The sequence below is a fragment of the Vigna angularis genome, chromosome 2, assembly GCF_016808095.1.
Source record: "Vigna angularis cultivar LongXiaoDou No.4 chromosome 2, ASM1680809v1, whole genome shotgun sequence".
Taxonomy (NCBI): Eukaryota; Viridiplantae; Streptophyta; class Magnoliopsida; order Fabales; family Fabaceae; genus Vigna; species Vigna angularis.
In genome coordinates, this window is record NC_068971.1 from 28406947 (window position 1) to 28427873 (window position 20927).

Consider the following 20927-nt stretch of genomic DNA (forward strand, 5'->3'; position numbering starts at 1 on the left):
TTAATTTGAAAATTATATTTTGATAATATCATTGATTTGCAGATTGATTGATTAATGTATTAATCACTTTATTGGTATTTTATTAAAAAGGGTTAGGATCAATGGTTTGTCAGATTTGCTTAATTTTGCTAACGGTAAAGTACATTATTAATGAAAGAGTTTCAAAAGAATGAACAAGAGCCTTGTGATTAATGAAAGAGTATCATAGACAACATTATTATTCAGGCCCGTAAGAAATTGACAAACACAATCATGTTCTTCCTCAACAAGAACCAATTTCTTAAAGCACAATCATCACAAACAGACTGAAGTTCGTCTCATAATAGGTAATAGACTCACCATGTTGCTTCATAGTGACAAGGGAAGCTTTAAGATAAAGATGTGATAAAGTTATGAAGAATGTTGGCAATGAGAAATCATTCCTTGAGATCATCCTAGAAACATTTAGCAGTTTCAAAACACTTGATAAATGACTGCGGTTGAGGTTCAATGATATTGTGAACCAACTATTAATCATGAAATTGCAAATGGATCAAACACTTGCCTCGATAGAAGTATCATCAGTGGAAGGTGATTGTAAGAACAAGAAAAAATAATTTTAATTGGTAAAATAAATTAAGAGTGGATTATGGTAATATTTATATTATTAAAATAATTATATGACTAGAACTTGTTAATATGGAAGAATTTGGGTTTAACTCTCAACTAGAAAACTTATAAATAATTTATTTATTGTTTTAATGTTCAAATGGAATTGTTAATTGGAATGTAGGGTGAATTAAAGTGCATTGTTTTTTTCTACATGGAGTGACGCGGTGCAGTGAGAATTACAATGCTAGGTAAACTAGAGAACGACTTTAATGTCATCCTTTAGACGTCTGACTTTCGAATATTCAACGTAAAAAATGATCGGTGATATTTTTTCCTAAATAAAACAACCATATAAACGTCTGATGTGGGAGAACAGACTCTAATATACTCATTTTTTAAATTTAAAAAGTCACTTTTTAACTCCATTTAGACGTCAGATCCCGCCAATCCGACTTCTAAAGTCATATAGACGTTTGATGTGGGGGGAACAGACTTCTATATACTCATTTTTGAAATCTAAAAAATCACTTTTTAACTCCATTTAGACGTCAGATCCCGCCAATCCGACTTCTAAAGTCATATAGACGTTTGATGTGGGGGAACAAACTTCTATATACTTATTTTTGAAATTTAAAAAGTCACTTTTTAACTCCATTTAGGCGTCAGATCCCGCCAATCCGACTTCTAAAGTCATATAGACGTCTGATGTGGAGGGAACAAACTTCTATATACTCATTTTTGAAATCTAAAAAGTCACTTTTTGACTCCATTTAGACGTCAGATCCCGCCAATCTAACTTCTAAAGCCATATAGACGTCTGATGTGGGGGAATAGACTTCTATATACTCATTTTTTAAATCTAAAAAGTTAGTTTTTGATTCCATTTAGACGTCAGATCCCGCCAATCCGATTTCTAAAGCCATATAGACGTATGATGTGGGGGAACAGACTTCTACATGGCTGTATTAAAACACCGCGAACGCGAGACAACAGTTACGCGCACTTAATGTTCATCATCTTCCTCGCGTTTTCTCTCCACGGGCTACGTTCTTCAGGTTTGTTTTCTCACTTTTGCACCGTTTAAAATTAGTTTTACTTCGATTACATTACTCTTTGATGAATTATCTTTCATTTGAACCGATTAAAATGCGTTTTCGTTGGTTTTGGTGCAGTTTTGCTCGTGTCCTTAGGCGGCGTTCTTGGGCAGCGATTTCTTGCGTTTTGCACTCCTCCAATTCCGTCAACTACATTTTTAAAATCATCCAATACAAAAAAACGTACAATCCATTCTCTTCAACTAAAATATAAAGTTGTAAATTCGAATCACCATGAGCCAGGAGCAACCCGAGAGGGCTCAAGCGGAGAAAGATCCAATCAAATATGACGATGCTTTAGACGTCTGATCTGTAGTGTCAAACGTCTATATAGACGTCTGATATGTAGTATCAAACGTCTATATAGACGTCTGACAGTGCAAACCGATGTCCCATCAACGTCACCCGTAAAGACGTCAGGTCGGGATCAGATGTAAAAAGCCCAAAATAACATACGTCTAAAGTCTTTTCTGCACTAGTGGTAGGCATTAATATAATTATAATAAATAAATAAATATGAAAAAGAAAACAAAGAAAGTGATGGATGCGTATAATGTTGGGTTGTCATGGAGTTAAGTGCATGAATTTGGATATGTTGTTTGGTTAATTGGAATTGTGCTAGGATCATAATAATTTATGATGGGTTAATGATTGGTTGTGGAAATAAAGAAATTGATGGATGCGGGAAGTTGGATTTGGAGGAAGCTGTATAGTTTCAGTTATGATTGGATTTTTTTGTGCATTAAAGTGAAGATAAAGCTTTTCTTAGTTATGAACTGGAATTCTTTTAACTTGCACATAATTAGCATTAGAAAGTGAATTAAAATGTGGCAGCTGAAGGAGTTTTTAAACAGCTACGTTAAAGTGGCATTGGAAAAGAATTTTTATGGACAGAATTTTAAAGGAGGGCTGCACTAGTCATTAGAAAAGTGTTACTATATATTTTTCCACTGTTGTTGATTACGTTGTTATGAAAAGTTTAACTAAAATGATAACAAAGTAGTCATTTTCATAATCGAAGTTATACAAATAAATTATGTAAAAGTAATTAAAATGTAGAATTAAATTATCTCAATGATTTTCTTTTTAACCAATACTTTGATTTTAAATTTAAAAACTTTGGTTTTGACGAGTCCATGAGAGTTTGTACTCTAAATATTGTGAAAGTAACATACATCACAACTGTTTGTGACATTAACCGTAATGGAAGTTGGTATTTCTTTTCAAAAAACTTATTTATAATTTTGTTTTAACAAAAATCTATCAAAAGTTTAAAAAATGCAGTCAACTGTATAATCACTATTTAATCTTTGAACAAAGTTTTTAAATATTTAAAAATACTAAACAAAATCTAACTATCGAACTTCTAAATTGTTATATCTAGAAAAAAAAATATTTTGCTCACGTTTTCTGAACATAAAATAGAGTTTTTAAATCCATTAGTTGTTTGTTAATAAAATTCTTTAGAAACATAAAAAAAATTGTTGGAATCAACTTTTCTTTATGGATTTTTCATGGACCAAAATTCATAAGTAATAATGCAGTCAGTAAAATTTACTGATTGAATTTTATATCTATCGGTAATTATCGACATAAAAATTCATCGGCAATTACAATAAAAATTCGTCGATAATTACAGAAGGAAAGTCTGTTTGTAAATTTTGTCGTTAAATATTGTCATCTAGTTCACCTTCTTCCTCCTCTCTCTCCTTCTTTTTTAATTTTTCATTTTTTATTAATGTCCTCCTTTGTTCCAAAACCAAAACACATCTTCATTTCAAAACCAAAGTGAAAAACCCAACCTAAGAACCCTAATTGTTTTACAAACCCATGAGGTGGGAAAAATCCTCAATCTGTTCTCTAAATTACCTTCCTTTATTCATCCCTAACAACACACCACACCACAACCATGCCAGTCAAGGGCATTCCAACCATGGGTTTTACTTCTTTCTTGTAAGTTTTGAAACCACAACCATGATAAAAAGTTGCATAATAATTGTGAAAATCTCAATTTTTGTAAGAACCCTAACGTTGAAATCTAGGATTTGTGCTTCCCTTCGTCATTCCCAAGCAGCTCCTTATAGGTTTCGTAGTAGAGGCAATCTTCCTGTCACATGTGGTGGTTCATATGCTTGACGAAAAAGGTGGTGATGAGCAGCGGTGACCTACATTTTTTACGGTGAAGGACTATTGCTTCTTCTTTTTCATTGGTAGTTGCGTATTTTTTTTGGCACATCTATCTTTCTTCGTTCTGCTTTGTTGGAGTTGTGATGGAGACATGGGCTGCTCCTTCATTTTCCTTGGCTTGTTTTTTGGCGTTCTTCTTTCAAGAAACCTAAGAATTGTAAAGGTTACACAACTTCAATATTTAGGTGACAAAATTTTTACTTTTTTTAGCGATAGCTTTACTGGAAAATTTATCGACAATTTTTTCTGTTGATAAAAAAAATATGAGTTACCAATGGATTTATCAATCGATTTTTCCGTTAGTAAATAAAATATGTATTTTTGAAAATTTGAATGATGAAAATGTTTGTCGTTAAAATTCGTTGGTAATTAAAATTTCAAAATCTATCGGTAAAATCTGTTGGTAATTCATATTTACGGCCAAAAATAAATTTGTCGGTAAAATATTTATAGTGCCTCATCCCAACCGTTGTCATAACTAGCTTCCACAATGGTTGTCATGCATGAGGTAGTATCCACACTTAAAGCTACCAATTTGTTTATTGTAGTACACCATAGTTGTACACATTAGATGAATTGATGGCATACCTTTAAGTCATGACCAAGCACATTGTAGAAGAGTTTAAATCATTTGTAAAAGGTAGGTCTAAGCTCTTATCATCATGAACCATCAATGAGTTCTTACTAAAGTAGGTTTATTTTAGACCTTATATTATGGGCCTAGTAGTATAAGGCTTTCCTTTGAGACTTGTATAATAGGCCAAGTACTCTAGGTTTTGATTTGGGAAAGTAGTGAAAGATTTTTAGGCTTAGAGATGATCTAGCTTGGAGCATATTTTGTAGTTGACTTCATAGTCAACATGCGCATGGAGTGTCTTGCTCTCCAAGGTTGAGAGCTTATTGGTCTTTAACACTTGGGAAAGTAGTGGTCATGTGACATGCTTCTAATGGAGAGGATTTCTCCTTAGTAGTTGTCATGTGTCATGCTTCTAATGGAGAGAATTTCTCTTTATTAGTGACCATGTGTCATGCTCCTAATATAGATGATTTCTCCTTAGTAGTGATCATGTGTCATGCTTTTAAATTAGAGGATTTTACCTTAGTCTCCAAGTAGGAGTATTAGGATTTTGAGGAATAGAAAGGGTTGGACCATAGGATCGTCTGACTCTAATACTATGAAAAAGTTGCTTTTGAATAAGAAGTGTACACTTTTAAACAAGAAACTTATCAGGAAACAATATCTTAAAAATAACATATTATGTGTAAACGTATGCTCAATAATAACAAATTATAGCTATCATTTATGAACAATTAATCTTATTCTAATATGCACCCTTGAAAACAATTCTTATCATGCATAAAATGAAGACTTCATAATGTTTCATGATCTAAAAGATAAAGCAATTACATCTTTAATGATCTATTATTGAATACACACTTGTTTTTTGGAGACAAAACATGATATGTTTTATTCTTTATTATTTTCAGCATTTCACAAAATTATGGTATTAAACTTTTTTCTTGACAAAAAGAATATGATTTTTACTATTATAACAACTACACTTGAAGGATTATTTATGGTAATAATTTTAGCAATTATGGAGGTTATTGTAATTTAGATGGGTATCATATTAAAACAATTAAAGTATTTCTTGATGTTTTAATTGAAAGGAGGAATTTTAAACCAAATGAATAAAAAGAAATGAGAGATTAATGTAGTTTACTTAATATGATGTTTTTTTAACAAATGATACAAAAAAAAGTACAACTGATATGTTGAAATTATGTAAAAATCAAATTTGAAAACATTAATTAAGTAAAACTCGCTATAATTTTGTAAGCATTTTCAAAATTTTGAAAAATATGCTTAATGAAAACTAACAATAGTTGATATCAGGTAATTAAACTCAAACCTATTAATAAAAATATTATTTAAAATTTTTACTAAAATGGTCTTGAAATGTTAGAAGTTTATAGAGAAAAATAAAATGTTTTTAGTGCGTTAAATTAGTCAAAAATATTTCATATCATTTTAAAATTGTTTCAACTGAGTTAAAATATTTAATCTTAGTGTTAAACGGAAAATAATTTTACTTAAATTAGTAATTATAAATACTTACTATAAATAAATGTTTTTCCAGCATAATCCATATAAAAAGTTATTTTAAATTGAATATAAATTATTTATATATTATTACACAAGAGTTCTCTCTTCTAAAATATCTTTCAGTGCATGGTGCCTATATTCTAATGTAAATAGAAATTAGTAAATGCAATTCAACCTTGACCATAGAAGATCTTCCGATTCTATAGTTTTGAAAGGTTAGACCCAGATTATGTCGGCATGGGTCAACTTATATATCTTGTGGCCATAAACTCTTACTAAAATACAAAATGGCCAATTTCTTCTGATTTATTCTTTTCTTGAATTCATGGCCTGAATAAATTATGGGTGTCGGTTCCCAATGTTTGTGGTTAATTATACGAATAGATATTGCAGGAGACAAAGAAATCTTCATCATTAATGTGTGGTGTTTTATAAGTATCCTTTACATCAATTATACAAGTGTCAGATTCGGGTATAGTACAATGAAATTTATTCACGGTTCAAACTTTTTGAGTCAAAAGGTTCAACTAGCTTTCCTCTCTGCCACCAAAAGAATAAAAACTGAAGAGACAATCAATTCTATGTAAGTACGTCGCTGAATAAAAAGGTAAAAGGAAAGCATTTATGTGTACTCGAATTCTACAGTGAAAAAATACTTTTTATATGGAAGTATTATATTGCTTCTAATTCACTAATAATATAAAAAGTGATTTGATGGATAATTTTATAAATAATACGATATTTTTTATATTGGTTAAAACTAATGGAATGGAATTTTGTAATAAATAAAAAAAATTATACGTGTTCTATTTATGATAGGTATAGAAAGTAGGTACAATAACATCTTAATAATGTAGAAATTTTTTTTATACATGTTCCAGTTATAATCAATATAGAAAAGTAGTTTTTTATTTTTTCTTAATTTATAAATGTTAAAATAGAATGACTCAATTTCTCACACTAAAAAGGGGTGAATTGGTGAAATGTAAAAACAAAAACTTCAAATATTTTCACAAAAGATGATGTCTTTATACTTTTTTTGAATCGCAAGGTAAAAGATTTTCAATGCAGCGAAAACTTAATTGAACAAGTACATAACGTAATCGATTGAATAAAAGAGAGTATGGATCAAAAAATTCAAACACTGCGTTTTTATACTGGTTCGGCCAACATGCCTACATCTAGTGTCCTTCCAACCATAGGAAACAAATGCACTATAATGATCAAGGTTTTTACAACAAGGTTTCTACAGAAGACATCACGTCAAAAATGTAAAACACCTCTCTAACCCTCTAATCAAAATATAGGCAATACACAACAAGACCAGCAGCAAGAATCTTCTCTCCTGCTGTCTAACCCCTTTGAGGCACCCTCAAAGTTAAGAACACACATGTTCTTCTTCTTGTAGTCACAACATGGAACTCAAACCAATCTTCAAGAGATTGTAGAATATGATCACGCAGTAACACCCAAATGTGCAGATTGATCAGTCTATGAAACCCAACAATCTTGCTCTTCAAGAAATCATAAATTGTTGATCACCACAGTCAATCTTGTTTCTTGGAGCTTTTCCTCTCTTTCTGTAAGATCACGACTTTCTGTAAAGGATACGAAATTGTTAGAATCACAAAAGTTCTTACAGAATTCAAATATGCGTCAATTTATAGTATAACACATATCAGACGCATTTTAATCGATTGAGCTACTAACATAATCGAATATAACAATAAGTTATAACAGATTTAGCAGCAGTCCAACAAAAAATTGAATGTACAATTAATGCAATCGACTATCATTTAATGCTTGGTCAACATATTTAAAATATGATCGTTAGGTTAGTTGTTACAAGCCTTTAACAGATTTTCAAAACATCAACGAACTTATTCGAATACGGAGAGCATGCATTCAATTAAGTGAAATCTTTTTGCGCAGTTTTGAAAACTTTTCTCTTTGAAAAATCTCACAGCACACTTCAAAAGAGTTTGTGCAAACACACGAGTTGTAATCGATTCACCCCATAATGTAATCGACACAAAACTGTTGTTTTGCCACACATTTAAAGTTCAACCATAGTGCTTATGATTTTCCTTTTCCAAAAACATATGTCATGCATACACATATAAAATCACATATTTAACACAGTGATATGCAATGAACAACACAAACATGTTCTCAGATATGATTTAACAGATTTAACACATTAAAGAAAAGGATATAACATGTAATCATAGAACATGTAACACAGAATACACATGTGTTATTAATTATGTGTTGTCATCATCAAAAACTCAGATATCACTGAGATTGTGGGTTAAGCTAAACTTGTGCTCCCCTTATGAAAACAAGATGTGATATACTTACTTAATGTGATAAATTTTCTATGGTAAAAAAGATGATTTTATGCTTGGTGTATAAGTTTCGTAAAGGCAATATGTTTTCCTTTACCTTTCCATATGGAGTTTTATGTCAGTTCTAAAGCAAGGTCCAAATGAAAATTCTAGACTACTTGACCCATTATACAAGGTTAGATAAAAACCTACTCTACTAATTAAAATTTATTTTGGTCAAAAAAGATAAAAGCTTCGACCCACCTTCCATAAATGACTTAAATTCCTCTTGAATGCTCTCGGTCATATCTCTTGTGATTGGTCCCTTGGCTAGGGGCTTGTCGTCAACCCATTCCTCTTCAAGAGCATTTATCCTTAAATTTAAGGGATCTTCATTTTCGTCATCCATGCCACCTACAAATGGACTTAGATTTTACCGTCCCCCTTTGCTACATAATCCATGATGAAATGGTGTTGAATTTCTATGTGTTTTGTCTTAGAATGCATAATTGGATTTTCATGAGATTTATTCGATTGGTATTGTGTTAAGTGCCTACTTTAAGTGAATTTTAAGATAATTATGGAACTTATCTTGCTTTGATTTTGTTTAGAAAAAGTAAAAATCTTACCTTCCTTATTAATTTGAAATTTTCTGTTTTGAACCTCAAGTTTACATACATGGATCTAGAGCCTAAAAATGTGAAAAATCCTACATTCCTTACTAACAAGGGAGAGAGAACAATATGTTTATTGTCAAAAGAAAAAAAAAAGAAAAAGGGAGGATGATATGAAAAAAAGAAGAAGAAAAGGTAAAAGTATTATCACCTAATTATAGAAAAAAGAATGAAAACATATTTATGCAATCCAAAGAGATGAATAAAAAAGTTGATACGCCTAGAATGAAGAAACGAAAAATGGCAAACAAGGTTGGAAAGGAAAGAAAGAAACTCATGTCATGTACATACAAGCAATTCCTTTATCTCTGAGTTTTATTTATCTTGATAAACCATATTTTCTTGATAGCCCAACCCATTTACAACCCTTCAAAGACCTTAGTTATACATGTTAATTATGTGTACATGTTGATTGAAAACAAAAATACAAAACTAAATGGAAGCATGCAAGATTGCATAGAGTGAAACACTTAGTTCAGGAGGAGAATCTCTTGCACATAAATGAGAATTTTGATGGGATATAATGCATTAATTGAAGACTATGGAATAATTTTGCATTTGTATCTTGATATTTTAAATTGACACCATTTAGTACTGTGAGAAAAGCCTTGAGATCTCATATGGGTTCTTGGGCCAACCAATGTGAAAATTGTTTTGTATCATTTTGTACAAACTGACTTTGTGAATAAACAAATTTCTAAAGTGGGATGTAGTAATAAGAACCAAATTTAAGTGAATTTTATGATAATTTTGGCACTTATCTTGTTTCGATTTTCTTTAGATTACGCTTAATTCACTCATATTTAGTTTGTTTTGTAGTTCTTAATATTAAACAGAGACTCAAAGTGAAAAATGAAAAGAAAAATAGAGAAATGTGAAGTATTTTAAGTCGCATGAAGAAAATCTATCTTGGAAGGTTTCCTCAAGCCTTGACCTAAGGCTAAAGCCATGAAAAATTCTTCACCTAGAAGTAATCTTAGGAGGCTCTAACATAGAACACAAGGCTTAATCCACAAAAATATCCACCTTCGTGGGAAACCTCAAGTAACCACCTTTGAAAGGATTTGGAACATCACTTTTAAGGCTTGAGCCCAAAAATGTGAAGCTAAAGTTGTAAAAAGGCAGTTTCGAAATATCTAGAGTAAATCCTTTACGACTCAAGCACCAAAAGTTGCTACTCAAGCCACGCCCTGGAAAGTTATAAATAAAGACCTTATGTCTTCATTTTAGGCATTGATTGAAGGACCAAATATATAATAATAGAGTAGGAATAGGTCTGTAAGGCTCAAGAGAGATTCTTTCGTTGTTTAAAAGGACAAACTTCAAATTTAGGGAGAGAGATATAGAAACTTGACTAACTCCCTTTAAGAAAGTTTTACTGCCATTTGAAAGGGAAATGAGGTTTTTGCTAAAAGGAAATGGTTGAGAACAAAGAGATATTAACAAAGATGTGATAAAAAGCACCCGAGTCAATTTCCCATGAATTTTGAACTTTCAAGGATTGAGAAATGCAAGTTGTTGATGTATTTGGGGATTGAGATGTCTTTGTCAAGCTATTAGACTTTAACTATAGGTACTCTTGATATTTGGCCTTAGTGAACTTGAAGTTAGCAATTTCAACCTGATATTGGCTATTTTAGAAAGAAAACCATGCAAGGAGTAGAAATTTTCTTGGGTGTGACCCATCCTTCTACAATATATGCATTAAAGACGCTCATAACCTCCATGTCATTCTGCTCTAATGCCACGTCTTTCTCTTCCTCGTGTGACAACCATGACAGATGGTTTCACTAGTTTATGACCTTCCTAAGTTTGAGGCGTTGGGACACAAAGAAGGCGTGCGGTCAAGGTCTATGTGGAAGGAACCTCATGATTAGTCAGAAGTTTATCTATAATATGTTTAAAGTCTAGATGTAAAGCACAAATGATCCACACCCTATAATATTTGTCAAGTTTCTTCTTAATTTCCTTCAAATATTCGACTTGCAAGAACATCCTCAATTCTTCCACAACTCATTGGGCTTCAGTCATGAAGGATACCATATCATGGTATGTCATTTTGAGAGATGAAAGCTTGTTTGTTGTATCATAAAGACGTTAAATATCGTTGAAATATATGCTTTGAGCTTTCTTTCAAAAGGAATGACATTTTTGAAAGCTCTAAAGGGACTTAAGAAGTCTTGGCGACAAGGATTGCTAGAACAGGGCACACAATTTGAAATTTACTTGTTTTCACTGTTTATCTTTTTTAGTAGGCACATGACTTCCATCTTGGTCAAGGTAGTCATAATGTACCTGGCCAAAAAACCGCATTAAGATGATGTGCATGGACAACTTGTGCCTATTTGTACCGTACAAAGATAATGTGTGTGGCAACGTATGGAGGAGAACTGGTCTTTAACACTAGCGAGGTTGGTCGTCGTGTGGAGAAGTGATCCAAATCCGGTGGTCGTTGGATGAAACTATGACGATGGACAACAGCGAACGACGACAAAACGACAAAGAATAATGGTTGATAGAGGTGGACAATAGCGAAAAGGCACCGGACAATCGTAGATAGTGGCAAATGGCGTCGGATAGTTGCAGACAATAATGACTAGTGTCGGCGAATAAGATGAGATAAAACCAAAGCAAGGTCAACATGCTTTAATACCAACCTAATATTAAAACAAAGAAATATATTTCTAGAGGGCTTAAAGAACCCCTTTCATGGTTCTTTATTTATATATTTGAAGGTTGGTACAATATAAAGATGAAACATCAAAAGCATTGTCCTAGACTGCTTAAAAAGAGAATTAGGTATAGATGTTATCTAACACTTAACACCCTACCTTAAGCATAATGATTACATAGATTTACTAATTATTTCAACATAGTTATATCAAAAATTATAGAAAATGGCCTATTCCAACTCTTATATAAAGTGACTTAGGGGAAGACATTTGCAGAAGCCTTTTTAGGGGCTTATTTCAGGTATCCCTCGTTCTCTATGCCCCTCTCTCTCTTTCTCAAATCATCCCCTCTAATTTCTTTCATATTTATGTCATTTTTATTCTTCATGGAGTGTTAAGCCTCTAGGGTTGATTCTGCTATAATTTCTTAATTGGGGTTAGATGGAATAACTTGTTTGCTCTTTTTCTTTTTGTTGTGATTATTTTACATCTATGTATTTTATCTAGTAATCAAGTAAAATTAATGATATTTATATTGTAACAAGTTAGCATAGTAATAAGTCTTCATATAACAATCATATAAGTACAAAAGGTTTTTAATTTTAATTGAGAAATCACTTTGGTTAAAGTTATAAACTTTTATTTGATGGGTTTTTGTCAATAATTAAGAAGTTACTTTGATTAAAGGTGAAGACTTTAATAATTAAACAAGAAATTAGTTTGGATAATTAGCATTTTACTTGATAAAACAGGTAAAGGAATATACATGATTAGATATAGTAATAGTTAATTGAGAAGTTATTTTGATTAAATTTGCAATGATTAATCTAAAAAGTTCTTGCTTTTAGATTTAACACTATACTAATCTTTGGGTTAACTTACCCATACTAATCTTTTTGGCTACTTTCTTAACAATACTAAACTTCAAACATCCATTGAAGTTAAGAAAGATGCATGAAACAAGCCCTTAAAACTAGTATCCTTAGAAAATAATGGCAATTGGACTATGGATCTCTTCTCCCAGGTAAGAAAGTTATAGAAAGCAAATAGGTTTATAGAATTAGTATAATTTGGATGGATCCATTGAGAGATACAAAGCATTATTTGTAATACTAGAAAATTATGATGTTGAAGGATTCAATTGCCATGAAACTTTAGATCTTATTTCTAAAATGGTAATTATTCATACCTTTCTTATTATTATTGGGGAAATTGGGACCTTTGCTAAATGAATGTTCATAACGCTTTCTCGTATGGTGATTGTTTCGATCCAAGTCCATTGAGATAACATCGTTAGGGTCAATCACATATGAGATATTGTCCGCTTTGAAACTTGGAGTTTTATCATGGTTTTGTCTTTAGAAGGTGTCTCATAGAGTTGAAGGATGTATTAAAATTGTCATTGACCTAAACTCTTAAGGAATGTCTATTAGGTGTATTAAAATAAGTGCTCCAATCGAAGTGTTATGGGAATGAAGAAAAGATATACATCAAGTTGTCCCCTAAACTTTGATCTCATATTTCAAATCAAGTGTGTATCTTCAAAATGTTTTATGTGGTTTAAAACAAACTCCTAAATCTTAGTTTGCTAAATAGTTAGACTAGAAATAATATTGTCGAGGAAAATTATGATATGTTTAACATATTTTAGAGTATAAAGGTAGCTCTATCACCATAACATTTTGCATGGAGGGAAATATTAAAGAAAATAGCAACAATGGAAAACTTGAGCAGAAGAGGATCACAATAATAGAAATATCACGTGTTTTATGCGGGTTGGAGGAGGAAAATACAACCCATTTATTCTTAACGTGTAAAATTACAAACATAGTTTTGTAATAAATGGGTGGGTATAAGTTTACTGCAACATAATTAGCTAAACATGCATTTCCAACAATTTTCTTTATTGGCTTTAAATAACAAAGTAAATAAAATATGGAAAGGCTTATGGATATCAATTATTTGGAACATATGAAACCATAGGAATAAGATTGTATCTAAACAAGGGAAAGTAGATATAGAGGAAATATATACTTGACACAATTAAATTCTTGGGCATGGATGAAATATAAAGTCTCAAATGTCCAATTCTCTTATAATGATTGGAACATATACCCTATTGAGTGTATTATATCAATAACGTAGAATCCTTAACCCAAAATTTGAGGAGGAGGAAACTTGTGCTCTAACCCAGTTAGACTATTCAGTCTAAAGCTCTAATTGGTTTTATATATATAATTTGATAGGGGAAGTCTTCACTAAGGTGTAGTGTTCTAATCTACGCACAAATCTTTGTTGTTTTAGTTCTAAGTAATAGTATTTGGGAGCAAAATGTTATATGATTAGTTATTAAACAAGAAACTCTTACCATAGCCTATAAATGAATTTGAATATAGCATTAGATTAATGGGATTGAATCTAGTAATTGCCAATGATTACTAATTTGAACAAGTACCTATAAATAGAAATCCTTAGGATGATATTTTCATTTTTTTTTGCACTTTGAATACGTAAGGACTTCTATTTGTTTTCAAACTTTTTACTATATACACATGTTAGGATGAATTTGGTTTATCGGAGGACTTCAAAGTAAAATTATGATCTTTTGTATAAGGATTGAGCATCCCTTAAAGTGTTTATGTATATTATTTCTTGATTAAAAAAATATGAATTTAACTATTTTCATTTTAATTATTTCTTTGTTACTTTATACATAATGAAATGTCTAATTATCTTTAGATTTCCTTGTATTCAACCTAATAAGAAATTGATTTTTCACTACTATAGCAAAGGAAAATGATAGCGGTTATTTTCGAAATTTGACAACGGTTTTAGAACCGAGACATATTTAGGCGAGGTTAAAAAAAGGGAGGTTTTAGCCTCGATTACTAATAGAAGCAAAAAAGGTCATGATTTTGTCTCAGTTGAAAAAACTCGAAGTAGTAAAGTGAAGAAAAAAAATAAGGTTTTTAGCACCAGTTCTACAAGAAATTGCTGCCATAAACCCTCCTAGATTTTAAATAACTATTTAATTTATAGGATATATGACAGCGGTACCGCTGCCATGGATCTTTTAAATTAATTAATTACTTAAAATATGGTATACTCTATGACCTTAGTTCTCTTTGTAACGGGCTTTCAAAAGCACTTTATGTTTTAGTTATTATGGCCACCATTGTCAAAGGTCATTTTTAATTAAATTATTTATTTAATTTACGGATCTTTGGCCTCGGTTAGAGTCTGAATCAAGGCCATAGACCATTTTCAACTTTAATTTTTACCACAATCGTTGTCTAAAGTCTGTATTTTTTTAAAAGATGGTTCTATTTTTGTAACGTTCTCTATCATAGAAACAAACCTGCATATTACAACCAATATGCACAACATAGAAATACAGACCAAAATATATTTTTCAATACAAAATAGAATTATAACCATAAATCAACTCAATGTACAAATTATTATAACTATACATCAAAGTGATGATATGCTAATGTACAAACTACTAGATCCTTACAATTACATATTATTGTACAGTTGTATTACATATTTTGCAAGGACTTTTCATATGTAATGAATGGACTTCTCGGGAATTGGAAGAAGAGTCTTGAATCTCTACACAACATACAATTATTTCAATTAGTGTATATGAATTACAAACGATGGAGAGAGAAAAAATTCATTAAATGAAAATATTACTGTTTCTTAACCACTTGTAATATGAGCACGAATAATGATCGTCATCCAATGCATTGCATAGTAACCGCACTCATATGATCCAGTTTGTCTATTACACTACAATATATGATCATAATTCTAAATAATTATAAAAGACCATTGGAATAAAACAATTATAAGAAAGTATACATCAAAATATCAAACCTTAAGGGCTAACCATCCAAGCTTTTTAGTCGTAGTAGTTGATTTTCCAAACAACATCATATGTGCTGCAATTGAACTATGAAAAGAAAATTTTTTAAGATGAACTTATATAACAAAGAAAGTTCAAACATTGAGGTTTTTACCAATCTACTACTTGTCTGAGATGTTTGGGAAAAGACTTGTGCAATGAGCAAAATCACACAACAATGTTGTCCAGTAGGAAAACCACAAGTAGTTGCCAATGGTACTTGAAATTAATAATAACTTAATTGTTATATCTTAAAATCACATATGAAACTCTGAAGTTAACAAAGTACACTTACGCAAATATATAAGGGACAAAATGTATTTCCTCCCCCCTTGTAAAACAACTGGTGACGTATGTTTGGATGTAATCAAATTTATTACCTTCATGACTGAGTTAAGGGTCAATAAACTCATAGACATCATTAAACCCCATATTGTTACTTACACCAAACATATACCTTGAAACACAAAATTTATTTGATATAAGTAACTAGATAAATCAATTTTATTTAAAGAATTGTTCACAGACTTACATCATCCATAATTGAATGATGGTAATATTCAACTCTTCTTTCCCTAACGCAAGCTCCATGGCATCTTGCTTATGCAAGTACAATGGGATGTTAAAGTCTCTCCCAAATACAATAGAATTCCATGGAATCGCCATCGACTCATCTACAACGATGTCACAAAGCTGGTGTAATGCACCAAGAGATTCATCCTTAGATAAATTAATCTTCTTGGGTGTAAGACTTTCCTTTCCACACGTCTGCTTTTACATGGAAAAATATTTAAGTCTGGACATCATTAACATGTAAAGTTCAAATTTGAAAAGTATATAGTGGGAGTCCATACCGGAATAACAAAAATAAAACCAACCAATTGTCTAGGCTAGACGAGAAAAGATTGAAATGTTCGTGCCACAGTAAATATCTCATTTGTTAGCAAAGGAATTAAAGCATCTGGTATGACAACTTCCTCTATTATAACCTTGACCTCATCGTCTGATAGCTTCATACCATGAAGAACAGTGGCCCTCAAACATTGTTCCATGAGCTAATAGTATCGTCTCGAGACCATCGAAAACATATAGCTGACATAGGCGAGTCGTCTATGTCATCCCCTAGGACAGTTGGAGATGAAAAACTACCTATATCGCTTCTACTTGTTAGAGCCAATGTTAGCTTATATAGAAGAAAATAATCGAATTCATAAATTAGCATAAAATGATTATTAATTTTACCAATGGGAAGCACAACATGTTGATTTAGAGAAGATGGTTATGGACGGATGCCATAACTATCAAATTGTTGTTTGAACTGGTGCATAACTCTTTCAGTCACTTCTGAAGTAACTTCATCATACATTTACGCCTGATATTCTTAATGATCTTCTGCGTTAGCCTTTCTTCATACTCGACATTGTTTGTGTAAGAAGTGTGAAGCGATGAGCCCCAAAATAATGCCTAATGCCTATGTCCCAGATCCAACAACACGTACTTCTTCAGGGTGTTCAAGTCGTCCAATTGCAGTAACAAGAATATCATGACAACTTTCTAAAGTGAATTGATCTTGGGAGCTCTGCTCAACTAACGAGTTCTATAACATAACAAAACAACATTGTTATTTAAAATAACTTGTAATTTGTGTAATATGACAATATTATTATTATAAGATATGTGACATCTTATAATTCTTCCTGATATTTCTCATGCAATTTCAGAAGTGTAGGAGCCCAATGATCGTAGATGGGCTAACTTCCACTTCTCATAATGAGTGGTGGTGAAGGAGGTTTGGGACTATCACCCTCCGAAAGTGGGGGCCTACCTTCTTACTTTTGCCTCCTGATTTTCTCTTCAAGCTTTCTATACCCACCACAAAATAACAAGTGGGGGTTTTTATTTTAGGCACTTATACCAACAATTGGAAGATACAAAATTACTTTCAAATATTCTTTTCTATCTAACAACTTTCTTCAATGTTGTTTTTTCGCTTGTATCATGATAACCCACAGTTTGGACATTTTTTTCAAACCTTCAAACTCTTTCCTGTATTATATGCAATCATTCGGACATGCATGTATCATTTTATACTCCATAACTGTTAGACATGTATGAATCCTTTTATAGTCCATAACTATCACACATATAATTTTCTTCACATCATAATTATGAGTAGATAGTGTATTTCTATTTAGCAGTATTCCATTCAACAACGACAAAAATTCTGTAAAATTTTTATCGGTTCATTCATTGGTTGCCTTCAAATTCATAAGCTTTAAAATCATTGACAACCGTATAAACTTAGTTGAATCAATATACAAAAGAGTATCCGATCAGTGAACATCGTCTCATACACATGCGTTTTGACAAAAGCTTCTATGCAATCATCACGAATTATATTCTCTAATTTTTTGAAATATTTTGTGTCACTTTAGGCTTGAAGGCAAAAATGTATATATTGCTTTGATTCATTTGCTAAACTGAAACCTATATATATTAGCAATATTTACAAAATTTTCACCGTTTCGTTTTATACCGCGGTTTCATAAAAATTGAGACATATTAGACTTGTTAGAAGAACATTTCTATTTTTTTCTAATTATTTTTTGTTTTATTCAAAATGAACCTCATATATTACAAAATCAAACATAATGAACTATTTTCTTCTCTTAATATATTCTATGCGTGTGACCTGTAGGTTGTCATATTAATGAGTGAATATAAACAATATATATATATATATATATATATATATATATATATATATATATATATATATATATATAAAAGAAGCAATAAAGGAAACAACAGGGAAGTAGAATGCATAAGGTAGACGTGGTACGGGTGCAAGTTGCAAAACCAAGATTGTACGATCTAAGATGAGTCAAGCCCCATGCATGTGTGGTAGTATCTAGAGATCTCACTATAATACTCATAGTTGGGACTCTCGAACTGCACAAATCTCGAAGGCAAGGGTCAATGCTTAAATGCCCCCTAAATTTGTGGGTCCAAATAACCTACTATCCTATTCTCCACTCGATTCCCATTCTTTTCCCTTCACAACACTGTTCTGATACCTCAATTTCTAGGACACAATCACACTCAAATGTTTTACAGTGCAAAACGCTTAGCTGGTTTTGTTTGTTCTTTGCCCTTAAAAAGACCATCAACACTCATCTAATAATATCTTTATGCCTTTCATTTTATTATCTTTCAGTTCAAGCTTCCACTAACCTTCCAAGTGACCAAAATCCGTGTCATTTCACTCTTTCTTTATTCACTCTTTCTTTATTCACTCTTTCTATTACACTCAATTACTCTCAATTTATATATAAAGCCTAGTTACACTATCAAAACCCCACCTTCACACAACAAAAAGCCCCTTAGACTATTGAAAAATAAAACAAAACCAACTTTCCCTTTCACTCATGGCTTCTTCTTCTTCCTATCTGACTATCTCCCCAAGAAAGCTTCGTTCAGATTTGTATTCCTACTCCTACCAGGAGGATTCTAGCACCCCATTAGTGATAAATGTTCTGGCTTCGCTGATTGAGAGGAGCATGGCCAGAACAGAGAGGATCGTGAAGAATGGTTCTTGTTCTTTATCCAAGGCCATCAGTACAAACATCTTTTACTGCAGGGATATCCCAGACATGACAATCCAATCCTATCTAGAGAGAATTTTCAGGTACACTCGTGCAATACCGTCGGTGTATGTTGTGGCCTATGTTTACATTGACAGGTTTTGCCATAACAACCCAGGATTCAGAATCAATCCTAGAAATGTTCATAGGCTTCTCATTACAACAATCATGTTGGCCTCCAAGTATGTTGAAGACATGTAAGTTTTCTTCGCATTTCTTCACTCGCATCAAATTAATTAACCAATTATACTTTGTTTATCTCATATCATTTTATGCCTTGCACCTGTTTCTTGTTTATGTCAATCTTAATCGTCGACATCAGTTGCCAACAACTGAGGAAAGAGACAATTTTTTTAAGATTTTGATTTGGTCTGTGTTGCTGGTGTCTGATAATGCATCAATTTCTAAACCATCAAATTAGCTTGGATTGAAATTCAGGGCATGATGTGTTGATAAAAACGATTTACTAATTTTTTTTTTTGTCTGGCAGGAATTATAGAAATTCCTACTTTGGAAAAGTTGGTGGGTTAACAACTGACGAGCTGAACAAGCTGGAACTGGAATTCCTATTCTTGATGGATTTCAAATTGCATGTAAATGTGAGTGTTTTTGAGAGCTATTGCTGCCATTTAGAGAGGGAAGTCAGCATTGGAGGAGGGTACCACATCGAGAGGACCCTGAGGTGTGCAGAAGAAATCAAGCAAGGCATAGAGAAGAGAAGGGTTTCACACACATTGCTCGTGTGATGTCGTAACCTTAGAAGTTTTGGTTTGGTGTGGAAGGTTTCCTTTGGCCTGCAAATAAAGAAAGGCTGTTTATGTGTACAAATCGTTATAATACAAATCTAAATGTTTGTTGTGGTAATTGAAGTTAGGATAACGAGAGATGAAAGCTAAAGCTTGAAAAATGTACAAATTTGTTTGGTTTCTTCACTGTTTAAACACTGAATTTTCTATCCCCAATTTTTTTGTGTGGGTAGTTTGCTTGCATTGGTACTGTATCAACATGGTTTAATCCTTGAATTGTAACTTGATTGTGTTCTTATTTTGACATATGGTAACTGAGATTTGGGTGCAAAAGATGCAGAAAATTGACACTAATAAGTAGGAATTTTTTATGTATAAAAAGAAAATAGTGTAACTATTTATCAAAATTTGAGCACGCGGCACGTATGCATATGTGGACCGACAATGAGCGCATAATTGACGGATGAAATAGTCTTACTAATATTTAATCAATTACTTTGGTTACTTCCATGTAGATCCGTTATTTTATAATTTAGTAAATTTGCCTTTATCAGATTTATATTTAATATATTACATATTTAAGATGTGTGATTAAATTAATTTAGCAACAAATAGTATATCTAAATTATGTATTATCAGTTTTAATTGGTTGTCAATAACTTTATTATTATTTTTCCTGCTCTTATAATTTCCTACAAAAATATTGAAAATTGCATCGCTATGAATGTGTCATGTTAAATTAAAAATAACACAATAATAATATCATGGTGATGTCATGGTATTAATATATAATATCAGATCTTTTAATATTTTATCAACAAAATTGTCAATAAGTTATATTGTCATATCAGAATAACGTCAGGTTTAATTCATTTCTAGTTGAAGCATAATAAATAGTTTTTTTTTTCTTTCGTTAGACATTTAAAGATTCTTTCAAAGGTTCCCTATGGGATAATAGCTAAAATTGCTCTTTAA

The 20927-nt window shown here is 31.7% G+C and overlaps 1 pseudogene; it reads left to right on the plus strand.

Moving 5' to 3' along the window:
• The first annotated feature begins 18701 nt into the window (after positions 1-18701).
• Positions 18702-20256, plus strand: LOC108328460 (cyclin-U2-2-like; annotated as a pseudogene).
• Positions 20257-20927: the final 671 nt, after the last annotated feature.